General features: G+C 46.7%; 1 long non-coding RNA gene across 1 annotated transcript; it reads right to left on the bottom strand.

Annotated features, from left to right (window-relative positions):
- Nucleotides 1-10,518: 10,518 nt before the first annotated feature.
- Gm33143 lies at nt 10,519-12,200 on the bottom strand. The gene is made up of 3 exons (XR_377909.3): nt 12,148-12,200; nt 10,978-11,148; nt 10,519-10,587 (listed from the first exon to the last, which is right to left on the bottom strand). It is a non-coding gene; the product is annotated as a predicted gene, 33143 (long non-coding RNA).
- Nucleotides 12,201-23,182: the final 10,982 nt, after the last annotated feature.

The following is a 23,182-nucleotide window of genomic DNA, read 5'->3' as shown; positions in this document are numbered from 1 at the left end:
AGGCATCATCCTGGATAAGTTGCTGAGAATTCTATGTCCCAATCCTCCAGCAGGCAGGGATGAGGCAAATCTAGGGGGCCTGGGCCTTGAAATCTCAAAATCCATGCCCAGTGACACCCATCTCCAACAAGGCCACACCCACCCAACAAGGCCACACCTAATTTTCCCAAACAGTTCATGGACTGGGGACTAAGCATTAAAAACCACCTGAGTGAGGATGGAGGTGAGTTAGGGATTTTCATTCAAACCACAACAGAGTCTTTTTTTCTTCTTTTCTTTTTAAATTTGTTTTTGAGGAAGGATCTTTCTGTGTAGCTCTAGCTATCCTGGAACCTGTTATGTAGACTAGGCTGGCTGACGTAGAACTCATAGAGTTCTGTCTCCTGCTTCCTGAGTGCTGAGATTAAAGGAGTGCACTACTGTGCTTGGCTTTGCAAAAGGTCTTGAGCTGTCCTGGAGTAGATAGGAGGTTGTAGGTTGACCGGATGAAGAACTTCACCTATGCAGCTTGCGCAAAGGTGTCACTCATGCTGAGGTGGCAATGCCGTTCAATCTATAGTGCTGGGCTTGCCAAGGAGCCAGAGAGGTGTGCTCAGTGTTCCTGTGGCCTTTGGCAGGATTAATCAGACCAAGTTTATGTTTCCAGGACAGTCAGACAGGGGTAGTTCTCAGAAGGAAAAGACTTTCTCAAAAGGTTTTGCAGCCATTATGTTGATTTATGGGTTTTATTAATACCAAGGAGGGGAGCAGTTATCTGGGAAGGTACTGTGTGGGAGGAATTGGGAGGAACAGTCAAGGCTAAGGATGCAGGAGGGCCCCAGTGGGAAGAGGTTATTTCTTCAATGTCTCTCACAGAGGCGTTTATTAGAAATGGCAACAATGTGTCCCACCTGATTATTGTCAATACAGGATGCTGAGAATCCTGAGGAGATGGATGCAAGGGTTCCCACGGCAATAAACAGCGCTGCTTCCATCCCTATAGGAGTGCAGTCTTGTACAGCATATTCAACTGTTACCGTATGCAAAGGGCGTGAGGGCCTTCTGTGGATAGCAACATCCACCCATGCTCAAGTTCCTTCCATCAAGCAAGGCAGGGTTCGCCCACAATCTAAGCACATCTCTTGTGTACTTTAAATCACTAGGTTCCTTACAAACCTAATAAGAGGTCGGTGCTCTATGAACTGTTGCTGCATGCTGTTGTGTAGGAAATGGTAGCAAGAAGATTGATCCGTGTCTAACATGGGCACAGTCTTTTGATGAGATTGTTCAGGCCACAGTTGGGAGAAGGGGAAAATGTGGAATCCGTGAGAACTGAGGGCTGTTGTGGGATGCTACCCTCCAGGATGTCATCATCCTGAAGTGAGACCCTCCCAAGATCGAGGGAGCTGGGTATGGTCATTAAACTCTCAGCTGAGATCCCAGTCACTCCTCCCTCTAGCCCCCATCCCCAGCTACATGTAGTCTCAGAAAGTGTTAGAGGCATGTCCAACCTTTCTATACAGCTCTAGACCATACAATAAAGTAATAATGTTTTTTCATAATCGTCTAGGTAACTTTAAATTTGGTGTCAGGCCCTGCTCCTCACTCTCCTCAGCTGCATGTCACCATCAGACTTGCAGGTTGGACACCCCTGCCAGGAGAGCTAGGGTATAGGAGAGGTGGGAAGTTAACTAAGGGCCATTCCATCTATGAGGCCTTCAGTAGGTCACCACCCATGCTGGGTGGAATACCTCAGAGCTATTTGGGAGGCTCGTCAAACTCACTGGCTCACCGAGCTCGACTCGCATTGGGTAATCATTAATGCCCTAGCTGCATTGGATAGACATTTGTTCCATGTGTCCCCAGAAAAAGCAACACCACGAAGATCACTGGTATCAGTCTTTTGGGGCTCTACCATAAGTTAGCAAAGTCTATGCTTCGATGCACAACACTTCTCTCACCATTGATTATAGGTACCCAGGTGAGGATAGGCTGTCCCTAGGGGTTCTGGGGAGAATCTGCTGTTTATTTCTTCCTGGCTCATTCTGGTTTACAACTATGCTACCCCATAGTCTCCCTCTGCCTCCACACGGTGTTCAACCTTTAAGGCTTGTCTTGTCTCTAAATTTCCTTTTCCCACAAGGTCACACTTTATGGGAGATTAAAGCCTAATTACTTAATCTTACTTTTACTTTCACTCTTTGCTCTTACTCCCCAAGTCTCTTCCAAAGTAAATATGGAAGCTTAAAGCCTAATTACTCTACTAATTACTTAATCTTAACTCAGTCACATCTAGAGAGAACCTATTTCCCAATAAGATTGGGTATAGGGTTAGTACTGCCATGTGTCACTGCGGAGGAGGCAATTCAGTTGAAGCACTGGGTACAGGGTGGCAAGCGTTATAATGGGAAAGATAGAGAGGAACACCCGGGAGATGGCTCTGACCTCCTGGAAGAAGGGACACTGAAGTTGAGAGTCTGTCTTAATTAGCATTACTATTGCTGTGTTGAAACACCACGATCAGAAACAACCTGGGAAGGAAAGGGTTTATTTGACTTACATATCCTGAGTTCACTGAGGGAGGCTAAGGCGGGAACTCAAAACAGGTAGGATCATGGAGGCAGGAGCTGATGCAGAGGCCATGGGAGATTGCTTCTGGCTTGCCCCTCAGGTCTTGCTCAGCCTGCTTTCTTAGAGCTCCCAAGACTACCTGCCTAAGGATGCCATGGGCCAGGTTTCCTGAATCAATCACTAACTTTAAAAATGCCCTACAGGCTTGCCTATGGCTTGATCTTAAGCAGGCAGTTTCTCATTTGAGATTCTGTCCTCTGGGATGACTACAGCTTATGTTAAGTTGACCTAAAGCTAACCATCACGAATTCTGTGAATAGTGATGACCTAGGTATGTTGGGGAGGGTTAACTGGCAACACCACAAACTGTAGAATCACGTAGGAGATAGACCTCTGGGCTTAACTGAGTAGGGAGAGGTGTGTCTTGACTGCATCAATTGACGAGAGAGTGCCCACCCACAGTGGGTAGCACCAGTTCCTGGCTGGGATCCTGGACTGTAAAAGTGGTAGAGAGAGGAAGCTGAGCATGCGTAGCAGCCTTCTTATCTGTAGATGCAATATGACCAGCTCTGGCTGCCTTCTTATCTGTAGGTGCAACGTGACCAACTCTGGCTCTTGTGCCTTTCCTAATGTGATGGACTACAGCCTTGAACCAAAACACACCTTACTTCCTTAGGTTACTTTTGTCAGAGTGTTTCAGCACAGCAAGAGGAGAAGACACTAAGACGCTGGGCGAGATGAGTTCCAGCTGAGGAGCAGCATCAGACTTGGAGGAAAGCAAAGCAGGGGCCCTTGTGGAGTGACAGTGGTTCAGGCTGCCTGGAGCTTTGAGAGCAAGAGCCTGAGGGCCAAAGAGGAGCATGATCGGAGTGAAATGTGGCTGGGCAAGGCAGAACATTCCAGAAGAGCATGTGATGGTCAGAAGAGGACTATACCCAAGAACCTTTATCTGTAGGCAATGTTTTCTTACCCCAAGCTTCTAAGTGTAGCCATTTCTACATGCGGTGTCCACAATGAAGCTTAGAGATAGAAAAAGGAGGGCCCAGTGGGAGCTTCCAAAGTGTCTATAAAATGGAAGGACACCTGCTCCGTTAGTTATTCCATACTGGCCACATGGTACTATCAGCTAGATTGTTACCATCTGTCTCCTGGGAGAGGAAAAAATAATCAACTTGCCCATGAAAGGTTTAATTATAGACTTCAATAATAATATGCTGTTGCGCGCGCTCAACAGGCCAGGAAGAACGACGCTGCTACAGGATCCTTCTGCACACGTTTATTCAGTCCTGTTTCTTCTTTTGACATAGTCTCTTGTTTATATCTCCCTTGTTTATATCTTCCCTGTTTATATCTCCCCTGTTTTTATATCTCCCTTGTTTTTATATTTCCCTTGTTTTTATATCTCCCTTGTTTATATCTCCCTTGTTTATATATCTCCCTTGTTTTTATATCTCCCCCTTGTTTATATCTCCCCCGAACCCTGGGCCTCTCACTCCTTTTATACTCTCAGTTCCCATCCACGCACAGCAGGCCACGCCACCTCACCAGGCATGCAGCTTCAGCTAATCAGGGCAGCAGGGGCATATCTCCATCAGACTGGATTCACCTGTATCCTGGTACACCTGCGCAGCTCTCAAGATGTTTGTGGTTTATATGAGGAAGTCAGGTGCAAGTCATATGACTTAGCTACAGTCCCTGGCGCCTTTAGGACTGCCGCCACACCTGCTCCTAACATCTCCCCCTTTTTTCTTTTCTGGCAGAGAGAATGTCTGTAGATAGCCCCCCGCAGCCATGCCCCTTACCCGTCCTTGGGTGACAAACAGCATTGGTTTGATCCCTGTCTTAGGTTGGTGACATGCCCAGGGAGTCTTATCACTGACTACCTCTCTATTATGTCAAGCCACTCCTGGGGAGATTGTGTTTTGCTTGCGGCAGGTGCATCAAAAGGCCAGGATGTTGATTAATCTATGGCCAGATCTTAATTGCTGCAAGCAAGCCTCATGGGTGAAGGTAGAGGTCTGATCCCCAGTGTGCAAGCATAGGGGCCCTACACAAAGCCATCCCTTAGGCTCATCACCCAGAGAGGTCTTGGCCAGCTCCCGTGTCGTTTTTTCCTGGGGGAAGGGAACTAGGACACTGAACCTTCATGCAATCAGACGTGCCTTCCACAGGATGCCAACAGCAAGCTATCCTCTGTGCAGTGCTTAGCCTCGCACCCCACGGCATAACGCAGCATAATTTCTTTTAGAGCGGCAAACCGAATCTGAGGAGATTGTCCCGCCTCCACTGCAGCAAAAGCCTATGCTACCATGGCGAAAGTGCGGGCCGCACACTCTGCACCTAACACATGTGCCAAACACAAAACACACACACATTATAACAAGCATACATCCCAGGGCTCTCATCCCTGCTCATCTTCCCTAAAGCAAGGGATAGATAGCCAGAGGGGCTATCTCTTTAAGGGGAATTCAGGGATCAAAAAGGCATAGAAAAATTTGAATGTCATGTCGAGCTGGTATCGGCTTCTGGAACACCGAAAGGATCTCCCATCTCGGCTCCATCCTTTGTGCTTGTGGGATCATCCACCACATCCACAGGGGCAACTGGATCAGGAGCCTCATTCTTGTAGCGTCTCACCAATCTCTCCGGCACCCAAAGAGGTTCCGTCTGGTCCTGTGGAAACACACAAACAGACCCTCTCGCCCACATCAACACCTGATCCTGTCGATCCTCTCCAAATCTCCGGACAGAAGGTCCACCTACAGGTGGCTGCTGAGGAGGCATAGGGAGAGGACGCAGAAGCTAATTCGCCTTCCTCCTCCGCCTTGGCTCTTTTGTTTTGTCCTTTCTGTCCACCTGATAACACTGTGTCTCCTTTCTTTTTCCTTTTTCTTTTTAAGCCCTTCTCTTCCGACATACTTTCTTGTTGCTCTATAAGGATTTTCTGACCTGTCTTGACTGCCTCTACACACAGTTTCAAACAGTAACAGAGTCCATATATCAGAACAAAAAAGACCAAAACTATCAGACCTACCCACAAAGGGTCAATGGGAGAAAAAAGCATAACTACACAGCGAGGATCTCTTGATCACTACACTGAGGTTATCATAGTTCCTTAACTTGTCCCCAAACCGGGAACCTTAACTTATCCCAAAACCGGGAACCTATCGTTACTTTGTGCCTGCTTCCTGGCAACTTTATATTCCCCTCTATTTTATCCGAGGTCCTTCCCAAACTCCTGGGTTACTTTGTGCCTACTTCCTGGCAACTTTATGCTCACCTCTATTTTATCCGAGGTGCTTCCCAAACTCCTGGGGTCGCAAGTTTCACTCACCGTGAACTTACCCTGCCGGCAACCAGACTGCTGAAAGTTCTGAACTCGGTGGGGGAGTCGGTTCCCCGTACGGGCCACCAATTGTCGCGCCTGCTCTCGACCAGCAAGAACGACGTGACCACCAGTCCTTCTAACAGCAGTTTATTCAGTCTTCATCTTTCTTCTTTCTCTTCATCAGTACCGTTCCCCAGCTGAAGAGTTCTGAATCCACGCCGGATCCTTCTCAACAGTCTGTTTTACGGAAACTTTTATTAACCACTCCTTCCCAGTGATGCAGTTCTGAATCCTCCCTGTAGCAGGGGGTCTTCACTCATGCCTGAAGATGTTTCTTTTCCCGGGTTTCGGCACCACTTCTTGCGCGCGCTCAACAGGCCAGGAAGAACGACGCTGCTACAGGATCCTTCTGCACACGTTTATTCAGTCCTGTTTCTTCTTTTGACATAGTCTCTTGTTTATATCTCCCTTGTTTATATCTTCCCTGTTTATATCTCCCCTGTTTTTATATCTCCCTTGTTTTTATATTTCCCTTGTTTTTATATCTCCCTTGTTTATATCTCCCTTGTTTATATATCTCCCTTGTTTTTATATCTCCCCCTTGTTTATATCTCCCCCGAACCCTGGGCCTCTCACTCCTTTTATACTCTCAGTTCCCATCCACGCACAGCAGGCCACGCCACCTCACCAGGCATGCAGCTTCAGCTAATCAGGGCAGCAGGGGCATATCTCCATCAGACTGGATTCACCTGTATCCTGGTACACCTGCGCAGCTCTCAAGATGTTTGTGGTTTATATGAGGAAGTCAGGTGCAAGTCATATGACTTAGCTACAGTCCCTGGCGCCTTTAGGACTGCCGCCACACCTGCTCCTAACAATATGCTAGCATAACTTGTAGAATATTTGTCTTCAAAAAAAATCAGTGTTTAAATACATCAGCAGTTGTTTCCCCTCTAAGTCCAGAAATAGTTGGTATAGTTTCTTTACACCTACCAGGAACCCAGGCCTGTCCATTTTATTGGTCTATAGTCCATAGACATCTATCATTCTATGGTGCAGGATGGCTGCAGGCACCCCATCTGTCAGGACGATATACTGGGAGGTGTGAAGAACAGAGGGCAGTACCAACCGATCAACCAAATTCTCCGCAGATGCCCTCACAGAAACCAATCATATGGCCACTACCTAGATGCAAAAAAAAAAAAAAAAAAAAAATTGCTGGGAAATGCAGGCTGTGACAGGGGTCATTGCCACTTCAAGATTAAACTACAGTGGTAAAACCAAGGACAAAAGGGACAGAATAGAGATTAGCAGGCATTTAGCTGCCTCTGTCACAGGGGACATGAAGCAAAGGAGCACCATTCTGTGAAGTGGTGGTGCTGATGTTGAGAGAGATGTGGTAGCGAGGGGCAGGCCAGGCCAGGCCAAAGGGGAGGCATGGGCTCTCTAACAAAGCACAGAAGAAATACTCTGAGAAAGGATCAGGGGATGGGCGGAGGCCTAACAGTGTAGGGCCTCATTAAGATGTGGTGCTATGCCTGGGGAGATGGCTGGCCAGGGACCTAAGTTCTGTCCCCAGGACTCACTTCAAAGAGCCGGGCATGGTGACATGCCCTTGTAACCTCAGTGCCAGGGATGAAGACACAGAAAGATATCTTCGCCTGGTGGCCAGCCAGCTCAGCCAAACTCTCAAGCTCATAAGAAAGTGAGAGACACTGTCTCAAAAGAGACAAGGCAAGGGTAACTGAGGAAGATACTAGAAATTGACCTCTGACTTCCACATTGTCCTATGTGTACACGTACTCACACGTATGTGTGACACCCCTTACACACACACACACACACCACGATTTAGAGCATTGTGCTAGCTGTGGAGGAAGCTGCTCTGCTCCGGTTAGTCTCAAGCAGGCACATGGGCACCTTGTCTTCTGTATATGTTCTGGACACCTGTGACATGCATGGTATCAGGTCCAGGGGCTACAGAGAGGTGACATCATGTGGCAAGTGGAGCCTGGTACTAAAGAAGGGTGATCATATTTTGAACTATAGCTCACAGTGTACTGATCTGTGTGTAGGGAAGAGTGGGTGATGGGGAAGGGGCTGGTGGCAAGGCCACATCAGCTATCCTTCTCACTGCCTGACAGCAACTGCTTCAGAGACGAGAGGTTTCAGAGTGAACAGTCCATCCCGTGGGAAGGGCACCTGTCACCTGTCTCATTCTGTGACACTGGAAGCATGCAGGACGACTTACTCTTACCTTGGTAGATCAGGAAAATAGGGCCAGGCTCTCTCCCTCAAGGCTTGTTGCTAGTGGCCTATCCACCAATGAGGCTCTTCTTCCTGAAGCACTCACAGCCTCCTGAACACAGGGCCATCAGCTGGGGCCTAAGTGTTCAACCACATAACATGAGCCTGTGAGGGTATTTCAGGTTCAAACCCTAACAAGGTGATGTGTGGTGAAACGGAGACCAAAGGTATGCCAAGTAGATCTTCTAGCACAAATGCTAGAAGAATCTCTCCCAAAGTGAGTTATTTCTGGAGAGGAGTTGAAAGATGTGACTTAAAGTCTAGCAGGAGTTAAATCACCCAAGGTTTTGTCAGTCCGGCTAAGGCTGAGCAATGAGAGTTTATACCTGTCACTTTCCCTATTGCTGTGACAAAATACTGGCAAGAAGCATTTATATTGTTTAAGGTTCCAGGCTGTCATGTCGGGGTAGGCATGATGGCAGGGATGACCACACCTGGTCACAACTGGGCCTGTTAGAAAACAGGAACAAGACAGGAAGTGGGACAAAGTTACCTCAAGGCCCGTCTCCCAGGGACCCACTTCCTCCATCAGGGCCGTACCTCCCAAAGGTCCTACAACCTTTCAGAACAGAAGCACTAACTAGGGATCACACAGCCTAACACACAAGCCACATCACATCTAAACCCTAACGGGTTAGGGGCATGGCTGGTGAAGCCAGGCACCAACAGGAGGCAAGTGTTGTTTCCGCAACTGCTCTGACAACAGAAGAGAGGCACAGGGAAAGAGGCAGAGCTACAGCTACTACAACAGGACCCTAACCTTCATGATCCTGACTCCTTTATCATTGTTGGGCTCCCCAGTCTCTTGCTGTCTCCAGAAAATACAGAAGGCCAGGCCTGCCATCTTTTATCTTAAACTGTGGAAGCAAAGCTCATTTGAGGGCAATACTTGAACCCAGTACCAGTCTGTGCCTCTTCCTTCAGCCTGAGTAGGAATACATGAATTTTGGTTTTCAGATCAAATGGGTTTGATTGTGGAATATTATCCAACAAAAGATATGTATGTGTCACCCATCTTATTAAAAAAAAAAAAAGTCCTATTTCCTAGACTCTATCCAACCCAGTAGTTTTAGGCAGAGTCACCCTGTATGTAATAGAAGCATTTTCTTACTTGAGTTTGAGTCTGTGGACTGTTTGACAGGTCAGTGGAACAGCAGGTCCGTGTGACCTGATGATGTCCACGTCCTGAGCCCATACTTCACTGAGTCACAGGAACTACAAAATAGGTTGGCGGCTAAGTTTCCCTGCCTTCATGATGGTTAGGTGGGAATGAGTAGAGAAGAGGACTTGGGGTAACTAGGGCGTACCCACTGTTTTTATGATTTAGTGTCATCTATAGCTGCAGGGTGCTTTGTCCTATTAATGGTTTAAACAAATGTAATAGTTTAGACCACAGAGGGAGTTTGTGTATACGTGTGTGTGTGTGTGTGTGTGTGTGTGTGTGTGTGTGTGTGTGTGTGTGTTACAAGCTCATGCACTCACACTTGTGCTGTAAAGCTCTTTACCGACAGCCACCTTCTCGGCCCCACAGCTCCTGCTTCTGCAACAGTTTTCTTGTTTAGTTCTTGTGGTCACGAGCAAAGGGCACGGGCGTTCCTCAGCCCAGGGCACACACCTGGAGATGGCTGATGATTTGTTCAAAAGCTTTCAGGCAAACCTCAGCCACCCTGGCTAGGTTCTTCTGACTCTGAGCTCTCTGCTCATCTCTTCCTCAAGCAACAACCTTGTCTATAGGGTGACCATTTCTTTTACATCAGTGGTTCTCAACTTGTCCCGACCCCTTTGGGGTCGAATGACTCTTCCATAGGGGATGGCATCACCCACAATGGGCCCTCCCTGCTTAATCACTAATTGAGAAAATGCCCCACAGCTGGATCTCATGGAGGCATTTCCTCAAGGGAGGCTCCTTTCTCTGTGATAACTCCAGCTTGTGTCAAGTCAACACACAAAACCAGCCAGGACAACTGACCCCTTGTCAACGTGACACACAAACTATCACTGTTAAGCCTCAACCCTTATCTTCTTATTCATGTCCAAGATCTAAATAACTTGAAGAGTCCCACAGTCTTTACATATTGAAAGTTCTATCTATCCCTTTAAAATATCCAGTATCTTTTAAAATTCAAAGTCTCTTACCTGTGGCCTCCACTAAAATATTTTCTTACTTCAAGAGGGAAAAAAATATTAGGGCACAGTCACAATCAAAAGCAAAATCAAACTCCAACGGCCCAATGTCTGGGATCCACTCATGATTGTCTAGGCTCCTCCAAGGGCTTTGGGTCACTTCTCCAGCTCTGCCTTGTGTAGCACACACCTTGTCTTCTAGGTTCCAGCTGCCTGTACTTACTCCACTGCTGCTGCTGTTCTTGGTGGTCATCTCAAGAACTGTGTTCCCTGTACAGCTTGGGGTTTAAAAGAGAGAATGGCTTGCTAAGAGGCAGGTGGTGGGAAATGACGGACCTTGGGCTGCACCAGCCTCTGGCTGCCCACTCACTAGCTGGGGTAACTCAGGAGGGAAATAACAGACCTTGGGCTGCACCAGCCTCTGGCTGCATGCTCACAAGCAGGACTGACTCAGGAGGAGGGGTTTCCCTTATCTAGACTTCAGATTCTTCAGTTCAGAAAAGACAAAGAAGAAACTGTAGCAAGCTCAGACACAGAGACACTGACAGAAAGAATACTTGGGTTGGGTGCTTTGTCTGACAGACATTGCTTTAAACCCTTTATATGCCCCAACTCACTCCATCTTCAAAGGACCCACCCACCGAGGTGGCATGGGGCAAGTCCCACACCTGCAGACACTGATTGCTCGGAAGGATGAAGCAGCACTGTTGGCTGTGGGGCTGTCCAACTGTCACGAGTCGCTGCCTCGGGATGGCGTCTGACCTTCTGATAGAGGTTTCACTTCTATCTCTCTGGGATTTCCCACAAGTCACTGAACTTCTCTGGGGATGGGGTTTCCTCTGGAAGAAGAAAGGCTTTCGTGAAGGGAATGATTAAACACCTGGGGAATCTTTAAAAATCAATAGGCGGACCCCGTTCTCAAAGGCTTCTGAGTTGGCGAATCTGAAGCTAGACCTGAGAACCTGTACTGCCTTAAAATTGGTCATGAAAATGTTCCCCATCTTCCCCCCCCCCCCAAAAAAAAACAGACTCAAAAACAGGGAGGATGATGCCCATCACCAGCTCCCGTCCTGGTGTCGATAGCTGTGGTCCTCTATACTAGGGGACACACGGCTAGCTCATGGCAGCCCAGGGCACACATGGCTAGCTCATGGCAGCCCAGGGCACACATGGCTAGCTCATGGCAGCCCAGGGCACACACCACAGCTAGCTCATGGCAGCCCAGGGCACACATAACTCATGGCAGCCCAGGGCTTCTCTGCCTTTTGTCAGTTGGTTGCTGGAGGAATTTTTTTTTTTAAGCCAGCATCTGACTATATAGCTCCAGCTGACCTTAAATCAAGATTCTCCTGCTGCCATCTCCCAGGCCTGGGATTTTGGGTGTGAGCCTCCACACCCAGCTGCCCGTCTGCACCTATCCATTCCCTCTCCCAGTCTGTTCATTTTTTTTCAGCTCAGCCCTTTGTGCTTTCTCTACACGGCCCCTGCATCTTTATTAACAACAGTTGCTCCCTCCTTCCCGCGTGCTCCTATCTCCTGTGGGAACCAGCTCCTCTTTTTATTTTTATCTAAATAATTCTAAAGCGAGCTACTCTTGTGTCACAAATGCCACTATCCCATTCAGCAAGACAAACAATAATTCCTTAATCTCAAACACAAGCAGGCAGCTGTGTGTCTGAGATGCCCCCTTGGGTCTGTGATCACTCAAGTTTGACAATCGCTGGAGTAGCCCACCTCTGAGGGGCTTTCCAAATCAAACAAGCTGCCTCTTGAATCTGCAAAGCATCTCCCAGCTAATAGACTTGAGCCAGTCTCCACCTGCTGGTAGGAAAACTCACCTGGAGTAGAAACTGGTAAATTAGAACACTCCTCTGGTGAGGTGGCGTTGCCATGGAAACCTTCCTGGAACATCTAGGAAGTGGTTAGGCTTATTTAGGCCTGGCTCTACCAATGTGAAGAACAGGTGGATACTGAAGTAAGCCCCATCCCAGCGTTCATCTTCTAGCCTCTAAGGAGAGGTGCTGCTACACATAGGGCCAAACCTGTCAATCAGGATGTAAGAAAAGGCAATCATCACAAATGCTTTTATCTCTGAACATTTGGTTCACTTCCCCAGACCTCAGATCAAATCATCCATGAGCAAGCCCTTAAGATTTGCCCAGAAACAGGCCAGCTGTGGAGTCTGTCCAGTTGGAGAGGCCACAGGTTGACGAGATGAGACCAGTTGAGACCAGTTCTGCACACCTGTAGCTGGGGCTCTGAGCAGCTCACTGCCTGTCCAGGATGAAGGCTTCGACCCTTCATTTATGCTGGGGACTTTATTATCCTTCTGAGTGTTTCAAAACCCATTTCAAGCTGGATTAGTATCTCAAAGCTTGTAATCCTAGCTACTCAGGAGGCTGAGGTAGGCAGATCCAAGTTTAAGGCCTGTCTGGGCTGGTGAGTGAGTTCAAGGGCAAGCCTGTGATTTTCTTTAAAATCCCTGGAATATCCAATCCAGGCCCTAGGGCCTGCGATTCTAAATAGCACGTTTTAACTGAGCCAGCATGGACCAGAGGAAACATGGTTCTTGCTCATGGCACCTTTGTTTATTTCTGTGTGGGCACATGCCTATTGTGTTTGTGCATGTGAAAGTATGCACTTTCATGTAGAAGTCAAAGGTCAGCCCACAGGAGTTGTTCCTTAGGCCCCTTTCCACTTTTGTCCTGAGATATCTCTTACTGGCCTGGGGCTTAGCGGTTAGCTAACCAGTGAGGCCCAGGATCTGTCTTTGCCTCCCAGGCACTAGGATCAAAAGTAGTGCTTCCTTTACCGAGCCTTTTAAATTTTTTTTTTAATTTTGGCTCTGAGGATCATACTCAAGTCTTCATTAGTGTGCACAGCAGGCCCTTGGCTGAATGAGCGATCCTCCTAGCACGGTGACACTTAGAAAGGCGAAATTTCACTCCTTAAAGGTAACTGTGAAGCCAGGGCTGGTATAGGACTGTAGTCCCAGCTACTTGGGAGGCTTAGGTAGGAGGATGGTGAGTTCAAAGCCAGCCTGGACAACTTAGTGAGAGCCTGTTTGAAAAGTAAAGAGTATAAAAGTAAAAAAGAGAGCGATCCAGGTATAGAGTTCAGTGGCACCTCACTTGCCCAGTGTATGATAGACTCTAATATCAATGTCCAGTACAGAGAGAAGGAGAAAGAATAAACTGTTTCATCCCTACTGTGTTAAATTATGGCCCTGAACCATGAATAAAGAGTTCACCCAGGAAAACTCTATCCGTGCTTAGAGGAGCAGAAGTTGGCAGGGGATCAAAGCATCTCATTGCTTAAAGACGAGCCACCAGGGGCAGATGCAGATGGCTGGGTATTTGGTGGGCTGGTTCCAGGCAACAGTTTCCTCGTTAGCTTCTACATGAAAGCACTTTCGGCTGCGGCCTGCAGTTTATATTATTCCAGCGCCTCCTTCAGTAGCCAGGCTACTAACACTTAACTGGTCCTCGGAGGCTCAACTGGTTCCCCAGCCATCCCTGTGTTGTTCCCACCGAGGGACAAGGTTACACGCCACAGAGGCAGAGTGAGGAAACTGAGCCAAACTTAACCGTGACGTTCATGTTGGGGAGGGAGAAAGTGTCACTTTACTGGCCACAATAGATACAAGCTTTTGGACTAGCCCTCTGAAGTCCCCCGTGGCTTCTACCTCCTCCTCGGTCACCACTTAATCCGTTATAGCTCGGAGAGACAGACAGTCTGTGGGGCCAGCCCTACAGGCAGCTCAGAGAGATCTTGACCTTGGACATGCAGGATCCAAGGCTAGCTATGAATGCAGCCCACGTATTTGGAGAAGACAATGTCATGCCTGTGTCAAAAGGTTGGATACACTTGCTGGGATTAAGGTGATCTTTGGAAGGAAGGTGATGACTCTGGAGACCCCCTCCTAAAGAGGAGGGCACTCAAACTGTTCCTTGCACTGGGTAGGAAAAAAAAAAAAGCCGCAGAGCTTGTCTTCCCAGCACTCACAAGCCAAGGCCCTAGTAGCTCTCAGGGGACAGGGGATATCAGGGGATCTCCTTAAAGATCCCTCTCTTTCCTGGGATTTGGAGCCTGGAGTAGCAGGAAATGGCTCAAGACCTTCAAAGTTGCCCTAATAACTTGTACTGAGTTGGCACGTGATAACTTAATGTGACTAAAGCCTGCTGCACTTGCTGGGCAGGTCAAAGGATCACAAAGGCAGGCTGCTTCTCTATACTTGGCTTGTGCCTGTGCCACAGAGCACCAGATGTCTGAATCAACTGGAAGTGCTTGCCATCTCCAACTGGGTGGGGGGGGGGGGGTGGTGTAGCTCAGCTGGTAGAGTGTTTGCTCGGCATGCATGAAGCCCTGCATTCAATCTCCAGCATAAGACAGGGGTGGTGGGCGGCACACATATGTAATCCTAGCATTTAGGCAGTGGAGACAGGAAACTCAGAAGTTTTAAGTTAGGCCATGTAAGGGAATTCCTGGCCATTCGGATTAAAAAAAAAAAAAGTATTTCCTCGTAAGTAGCAGAAGGCTCCCTCTTGCTAGAGTGCAGAAAACTCTAGGTGGTTAGTGATGCCAGTGGTCTCCTGCTGATCAGAATTTTGTCAATGTGACACAAGCCAAGGTCCCCAGGAGAAGAGAGAATTTCAGTTGGGAAAATGCCTGCATTAGATTGGCTCATAGGTAAGACTTTGGGGGCATCTTCTTGACTAGTGATTGATGTGGAAGGGCCCAGCCCATTGCGTACAATTCCATCCTGAGAAGGTGGTCCTCTGATGCATTGAAAAAAATAGGTGATCCAGTAGGCAATGTTTCTCTGTGGCTTCTGCTCCAGATCATGCCTTCAGGTTCCTGCCTCGAATCCCTCAGTGATAGAGTGTGACCGAAGAGTTGTAAGCTAAAATAAACTCTTTCTTCCCCAAGTCACTTTGGGCCATGGTGTTTAATCTCATCAATAGAAACCCCAGCCACAACAGGGATTTAGGAAATCATGGGGTCAAGAGCGGTAAGGAACACAAACCTAAGAGTTTAGAGCACTGGCCTTCCCCAAGGGGAGGTTGTGACCTTCACCTAAGCTATTTAACCTGAGTAGTTATTCATTCATAAAACAGGGATAGTAACAACAGCTTTATAAGGGGATAGCATGAGAACTAAATAAAAAAAAATCATACTTACCTCTGAGTATGTCCCAAGCTATATCAAGGGTAACATGGTGTCTATTCTTATCATGGAATATTGTCAAAGGAGGTCAAAGCACTAGTCTATTAGAAAATACACCAGGTTGCTCATTGCCACCTCCCTTTCTACACATATCCAGTCAACACACCTTTCACATAAATGCTTGCCAAAATTAATATCTCATCCCGCTCCAGCATACATTACAGTTCCTCAGTGGCTTTACTATTCTCCTCTCAGAATCCTATATGGTGTGTATGGCTTGAGTAGTCTGGGGGTCCAACCTCAAGGCTTTATGTATAGAAACTTAGTTCTCATTGTGAGGCACTGAAAGTGCAAGAGCTTAATCTGTCCTCTTAGTCCTTCACATTAGTGAATAAGGTCATTAGGGTAGAGCTCTGATGATTAGATCCTGGGGTGTTACAGAATGAGATGCAGAAATCAGTCCCTCCCTCTCCCTCTCCTCTCCCTCCCCCCACACATGTATGTGCATATGTGAGTGTGCATGCTTTTCGTTCCCTGCCACATGATGTTTGAAGCTGACTTGAGTTTGCCAGCAAGTGGACATCATCACACAAGACCCCCACACCTTCCATCTCCAGAAATGGGGACCAGACCAGACTCCTATCCTTTGCAGAGTAGCCTGCCTCAAATCAACAAGGAGTGGAACATGATAATGTAGGCCTGCCCTGGGGCCTCTTCACCTCTCCTACTTAAAACTTCAGAAATAGTAATATTCTACTGTAGGGCTGCTAGCCCACCTCTATCCCATCCCTTCCCTTCCTCCTCTGTCTTCTGTCCCTCCCTCCCTATCTCCATCTCCCCCTCCTTCCTCCTCTCCCTCCCTCCCTCATTACCTCCTTCCCTCCTTCCTTCCTTCTTTCCCTCCCTCCCTCCCTCCCTCTTCCCTCCAGGGTTACTTCATCCAGTTCTCCTCCTCCCTTGAGATAGCCAGTCCCCTCCCGCTGAAAGCTCCTTGGACCTCCATCCTCCCCAGGCCTCTGTGGTCTCTCCTGGAATGCTCCCATGCTGTATTCTGCCTGCATTAGCTTCACTGTGGCATCAGTGCTTCTCAATTTTCCTGCTCGTTAGAATCAGCTGGAAGCTCCATCAAAGCCCTGATGCCCTGGCCTCACCTCAGACCAATTAACCCGTTTTGTGGGGCTGAGACTCAGACATCAGGAATTCTCAACCCCCTGTAGGTGGCTCCAATGTACAGCAAAGGTTGTAGAGCACTATCCCCAAGATGGGAGAGCCTTAAGTGCACTGTGTGTGTGTGTGTGTGTGTGTGTGTGTGTGTGTGTGTGCGTGCAGTGATGTTTCCCTGCTGGTGCTTAGTCTCATACCTATAGGAAGGCAGGGCATTGAGTCTAGGAATTTGGAGAACTTTATCATCGTCATCATCTAGGGGGACAGAGGTGTTTGGAGGGTGGTATGGACATGTAGCCTATGAGAAGCTGCTGGGGGTCTGAGCAGGGAGCCAAGGCAGGAGGGCTGAAGCCTACCTCTCAGGGTCCTCCTGTGACTCATATAGGAAGAGTGCACGGCACGAGGGAACTGGTCAACTTGACTGTGGGCATGTGTATCGCATCCAGGCACACTTAGGCCTCACCAATCAACCAAGAAGACTTGAAGGCCCGTTACAGTACTCATGTTGCAGGCTGGCTTTCTTACAGATGTGTCTCTGGGCAGATGTGAGTATGACCCTGTCTGAGCCCCTCATCTTAGCACCTCTGCCCGTCCTTGTCTCTGTGGACAGTGAAAGAGAACGCTGAGACCTTGACCCATCCACAGCCCCCAAGAGTCGTGCCAGTCCCAAACCTGCCTTCCTCCTCGGTCTCTAACTGTGGAATCTTCCTAACAAGTCCATATCAACATAAGAAACTCACCACCTTCCTTTCATGGGGGACTCACTCTGAAAAATAAGAGCTTCCTCCTTACCCCACCCTTTCTGAAGAGGACAACTAGATCTTTGCATATTGAAACCCCAAGCCTCCTTCATCTCAGGTCTTGGAAAGAAACCTCAGAGCCCTGCATAGCTGGCAAGACAGGGGTTGGCAAAGACCTTGACCATTTAAACTAAAGAGAACCTAAGAGGTGGGGAAGTAGCTCCGAACTCAGGGACCGGGGCCAGGAAGCCTAAACATCTATGACTATCCACCTACAGACTGGAAATACAAGGCCTCAGGCCTGTGGGGAGGGGTAGATGTTTTCACTCGCCAGCATGTTCTGCACAAGAGGTGAATTTGAACCATTCTCATCCTGCTAGAAGTCATTTAGTGGCTGATAAGGGACAATAATTACCAGACCCTGCACAGTGAAGTGCAAGAAAACCTAAAACAAGGCAAGAGAACCTAAAATTCTATTTGGGCTGAATTCATTAGATACTTCAGAAGAGACAGGGGGTCACCAACCCTGACTTTGCGCCTCTTGGTTGATGCTTTACAGACAGGAAATAATTTCTCCCACCTCAATTCTATGAGGCTGGTGCTTACCAACCTCATTTTAAGCACCCCAAAGCACAGCAAGACAAATAATAATTTAAGAGAACATAGCTAATACATGACAAGCCACCATTTGGCTATCAGGTGGAGGGCTTCTCTTCTTTTTTAGAAGACTGATGATTTTGATGTGTGCTGTGGGTGTGCATGTGTGTGTGTGTGTGTGTGAATATGCTGTGTGTATATGACGTGTGTAATATGTGTGGGTATATTCTCTGTGTATTGTGTGTATGTTGTGTTGTATGTTGTATTGTATAGTTTGTATATATGTATGTGGTTCATGTATAGTATGTGTGCAATATTTGTATATATGTATGTTTAGTGTGTATAGTATATGTATGTGGTATGTGTATGCATATATGCGTGTATGTGTCTGTGCACATCGTGTATATGTGTGGTCTATGTGGTGTATATGTGTATATATGAAGTGTGTGTGTAAAGCATGTCTTTATATGTGTATGTGTGTGTAGTGTCTGCATAGTGTATGTATGTGTATATGTGTGTATTATGTGTTTTTTATGCATATAGAGATGTACAGTGTATTCTGTGTGTATATTGTGTGTATCATGTGTGTGTAAGTGTGGTGGATATGGATGTTTTGTGTATGAGTGTATTTTGTGTGTATATGTTGTATATGTTATATGTGTGTTGTGTATATGTGTGTATAAGTATGTGTCTATGTGCTATGTGTGTTTGTGAGTGTATGTGCTATGTGTGTATTAGTGTGTTCTGTATGTATATGCATGTTGTATGTATACATGAACGGTGTGTGTATATGTGTATGTTGTATATGTATGTGTCTGGTGTGTATGTGTGTGGTATATGTATTTTGTGTATATGTTTATGTGTATGCTGTATATGTATTGAATAGATGTGTATGTATAGTATGTTTATATGTGTGTGCTATGTGGTGTGTGTATGTAATGTATGTATATGTATGTATTGTGTATGTGTGTATAGTATGTGTCTATGATGTGTGGTGTTTATGTGTATGGTATATGTATGGTATGTGTGCAAGCACATGTGTATATGTGTTTGTGTTTGGCATGTATGTTTGTGTATGTGTGTGTATGTGCGTGTGTATCTATGTAGGTCGAAGGACAACTGTTAACAAGTACACAGTCAGCTATCTTTCTCCTCATTAGGTCCCAGGGAGTGAGCCTAGGTTTTCATGCTGTGGCAAGTTTGATGGCTGAGCCCTTTTCTAGGCTCTTCCTTCTTGTTTGTTTTGCTTTGGGTGGAGGTAAAAGACACAAAACTGAACATACAACTTGGGAGTCAGCAACAGATAAAATGTCATGTAACACTATTATTCCCCAAAATATGTTCCCTGGGGATATCAAACTATTGGAAACAAGGCAAGGGTCTGGGCCAAGACCCTCAGTCTCCTGGGTTCAGAGATTAGAATATTCAGGCAGAGGTACCCTTATGGGGACTTGAGAAAGGTCCACGAGGTAGCACAAGGTTGGGAAACATCCTAGACACTAGCTCCATGGTAGTTGAGAAATGCATGTGTCTCAAGAGCATACAACTGTGCCTGAAGCTGCCGGCTGCCACATCAGGGACATCTCAGGAATGTTTTGATCACCAGATGGGTACCGCACCCCTGACAACCTCTATAGAAAGTGAGTGACATAGCAGCCAGGGTAAAAAAGGAAGTCCTGTGGGAAGGGGATGGCCTTTCGGTACAGACCCAATGACTGAGTGCGCATGCCTGCATCACCCGGCCTTCTCTCCACCCACTTTGCCAGCATCACCTGGCCTTCTCTCCACCCACTTTGCCCACATCACTTGGCCTACTCTCCACCCCCTTACACAACAGCTTCCCTTTGTTTCCCTAGATGCTGAAGAGCATTTTCTTCGGTTCATAAAGAAGGTCAAATCCCATTTGGTCGATAACTGCACCACAGCTGGAAGGAAGTACCGAGGGGTGAGAGCAGGCTAACATGAAAAACAAGTAAAAGACAAAGAGTGGGGTCAGCGAGCAGCTTGGATCAATGAAGCCCAAACTCTGGGAAAATGTATCTGTGGGTGAACCCCAGGCTTCCAGGAATCAATCAACAGCCCTTGAAAAATTGTGTCTTCCATAAAAATGTCACCTGAGCCTTCAGTGTCACAATGAAGGTGCCAATAGCCAGGCACAAAATAAATGGCCCATTAATACTCATTGATGGCTTTATTGATTGGTATGTCCAGTATAATTAGCCCCAATGATCTTCAATCAATACAGCATGTGGAGGGGCTGAAGCTAAGGAATTCTGGATAGGAGTAGAAAGCTGTGCTGCCCCGAAAGGGCTATGGGCTTGATTCTGTAGGCTGGAAGCACCCTGAAGTCATTCCGGCCTGGCTTTCCTCACCTGTAAAGTGAGAGGCTAGCAGGCCAGTGCTCCCATGGTGATTTCAACAAACCTTAGAGTTCTTTGAAATGTAATTGTCTCACACACCACACACACAAATGCGTTAAGTGGTCTGATTTGAGAAACGCTGGTTTTAGGCAAATTGTGCAGGACTTCCCAGAGATGTGCTGGGGATTATGATAGTCTCCGATAGTTATTATAACGTTTGTTTATTTATTTCCTCTATATTAGAGAGTGCCAAGCAGAAGCCAGGTACTATGAAAAGCTGAGGGGAGAGAGCAATGAAAAGCCTACTCTGTTCATCAATATAGTCAAATTCTAGTGCAGGATTACAAGCAAAGAGTCTGTCAGTCAAAAAAAGACAACCTTTTCAGGTTGACAATTACTCATGTGCAAAAAACAAAACAAAATAAAACAAAAAAATCTCTCTAAACACATAAAACCACCAATAACATGGCACATGAAGTAGAAGGAGGTACCATTTTGTTTGTAGGAAAGGTGAGACACTTCCTCTCTGATTAGGGGATGTTGGTCATCAAAGAGCTCCCAGTCTAAAGGGTCTTTGCCAATGAAAGGGCCCTGGTGTAGGCACATTGGTCTTGATCCTGAAACATTAAGGAGGAGACATGGCTTTGGTGATGAATAACTTTCTGCATCACCATAACAAAAATCCCTGGCATGAACAACTTAAAGAGGGATGTGTGTCAGCTCATGGTTTCAGAGGACTCCAGTCCATGGCCACGTAGCCCCATACTCCTGAGCAGAACATCACAGGAGCATGAATAGCCCTTAACTCATGAGGGGAGGCTACTGGAGACCCCATATAACCTTCAAAGACACATCTTGCCCCTGTGACCTATTTCCTTCAACTAGACCCCACCTTCCAAAGTTTCTGGAACTCTCCAAAATAGTGTCCCTACCACCAGCTGGGGACCAAACACTCAGCACATAAGTGTGGAGCCGGAACATTTCATATTCAAGCCATACAAAGGGACAAGGTATAACCGACTTGGCTTTGCTATAAGGGGAATTTTCCTGCTGTATATCTGAGCTCCAGAGTTAGATGGTGACTGCCAGCTCCAGCAATTCTTAGAACCCAGCATCCCACTGGAATGGAGGTTTGTTTGTTTGTTTGTTTGTTTTTCTTCAGTAAAGTAATGATGTGGTATGAGGTGGCAGTTTAATGTTCTAGGATGGCCAGTGAGGGGAATGGATGTCTGCTTTACAACATCCTTTAGGAGAAATGACATTCTATTGCTTCTTCAAAAATACATGATAGGGGCTGGAGAGATGGGTCAGTGATCACCTCAGTTAAGCGTTGCCTTATTTAACTTAATTAATAGGGGGGAGAGAGATTGGAGACGTACTATTGAAAGGGCAAGCCCTTCACTGCCTCCCACCCAAATAAAAAAGCCAATTGGCCTTGTACTACAAGAGCGGGTCGAACTCCTTCTCCCTGTTTCCCACCTATCATCCAAAAATGCGGAGGAATATCAACTTAGTGTTATAGTGTATTTCACATTTGTTCAGTCAAACTTAGCCAGAGTTCCAACGCCCTACTTAAAATTCAACTAGAAAGTTACCTAGGAAGTACTAATTAGCATTATAAAGTCAGAGCCTACAGCTCCAGGCTTTTCAGTTAGTTGTTTACTAAGATAAGAAAGGACAGTCTTAGCCTTATACAGTTTACCATAAGAAAAGTTAAGGAATCCCATGAAAGCAAGTTTTTTCTTTAGCCCTAGATTCCAGGCAGAACTATTGAGCATAGATAATTTTTCCCCCCTCAGGCCAACTTTTTCTTTTTTTAAATTTTGTTAATAAAAGGGAGGAGATGTAGTCTCCCCTCCCCTAGCCTGAAACCTGCTTGCTCGGGGTGGAGCTTCCTGCTCATTCGTTCTGCCACGCCCACTGCTGGAACCTGAGGAGCCACACACGAGCACCTTTCTACTGGACCAGAGATTATTCGGCGGGAATCGGGTCTCCTCCCCCTTCCTTCATAACTAGTGTCGCAACAATAAAATTTGAGCCTTGATCAGAGTAACTGTCTTGGCTACATTCTTTTCTCTCGCCACCTAGCCCCTCTTCTCTTCCAGGTTTCCAAAATGCCTTTCCAGGCTAGAACCCAGGTTGTGGTCTGCTGGCCAGACACAACAGTTAATATTACTAGTTTGTCTTCCAGAGGCCCTGGGTTCGATTCCCAGCACCCACATGACAGCTCACAACTGTGTAACACCAATTCCAGGGGATTCAGCACCATCTTCTCACCTCTGCATTGCATACAGACATCAGGTACACAGAATACATTCCGACTGACATCAAAATCTAATCAGAAAGAGCACTGTGCTAGTACCAACCCCTCATTTGAGTATGTGTGTAATGTTGGGCAATTATTTTGTTTTTCCGTGCCTCGGTTTACATGTCTGTAAAATAGCAATACCTATACTTTTACTGTGACGGCAGGTGTGAGGATTTCCTGGGAAAATGCAAAGAATTTAGACCTGTATACTATACCATAGATGCCAGAAAATGTTACCTGCTATGATAGCTACTATTTAAAAGCCAGGGAAATGGGTGGGCCTGGAGGATGGCTTATTAGATCAGAGTGCTTGCTACCATCCCAGAGGTACCTGAGTTCAATTCCCAGCACCCATATCAGGGAGCTCACAACCACTTGTAACTGTAGCTTCAGAGGATCTATGATCTCTCCTGATCTCTGTGGAGACCCATATGCATTGCATATGCACACGAGTGCGCACATGCGCGAGTGCACACACACACACAAATAAAATAAGAACAAATCATTTAAAACTATATAAATAAACAGAGCGAAGGGT

Source organism: Mus musculus, chromosome 6 (genome assembly GCF_000001635.26).
Source record: "Mus musculus strain C57BL/6J chromosome 6, GRCm38.p6 C57BL/6J".
NCBI classification, from domain to species: domain Eukaryota; kingdom Metazoa; phylum Chordata; class Mammalia; order Rodentia; family Muridae; genus Mus; species Mus musculus.
The sequence above is the reverse complement of the archived record's forward strand: the minus strand, read 5'-3'. Positions and strand labels throughout refer to the sequence as shown.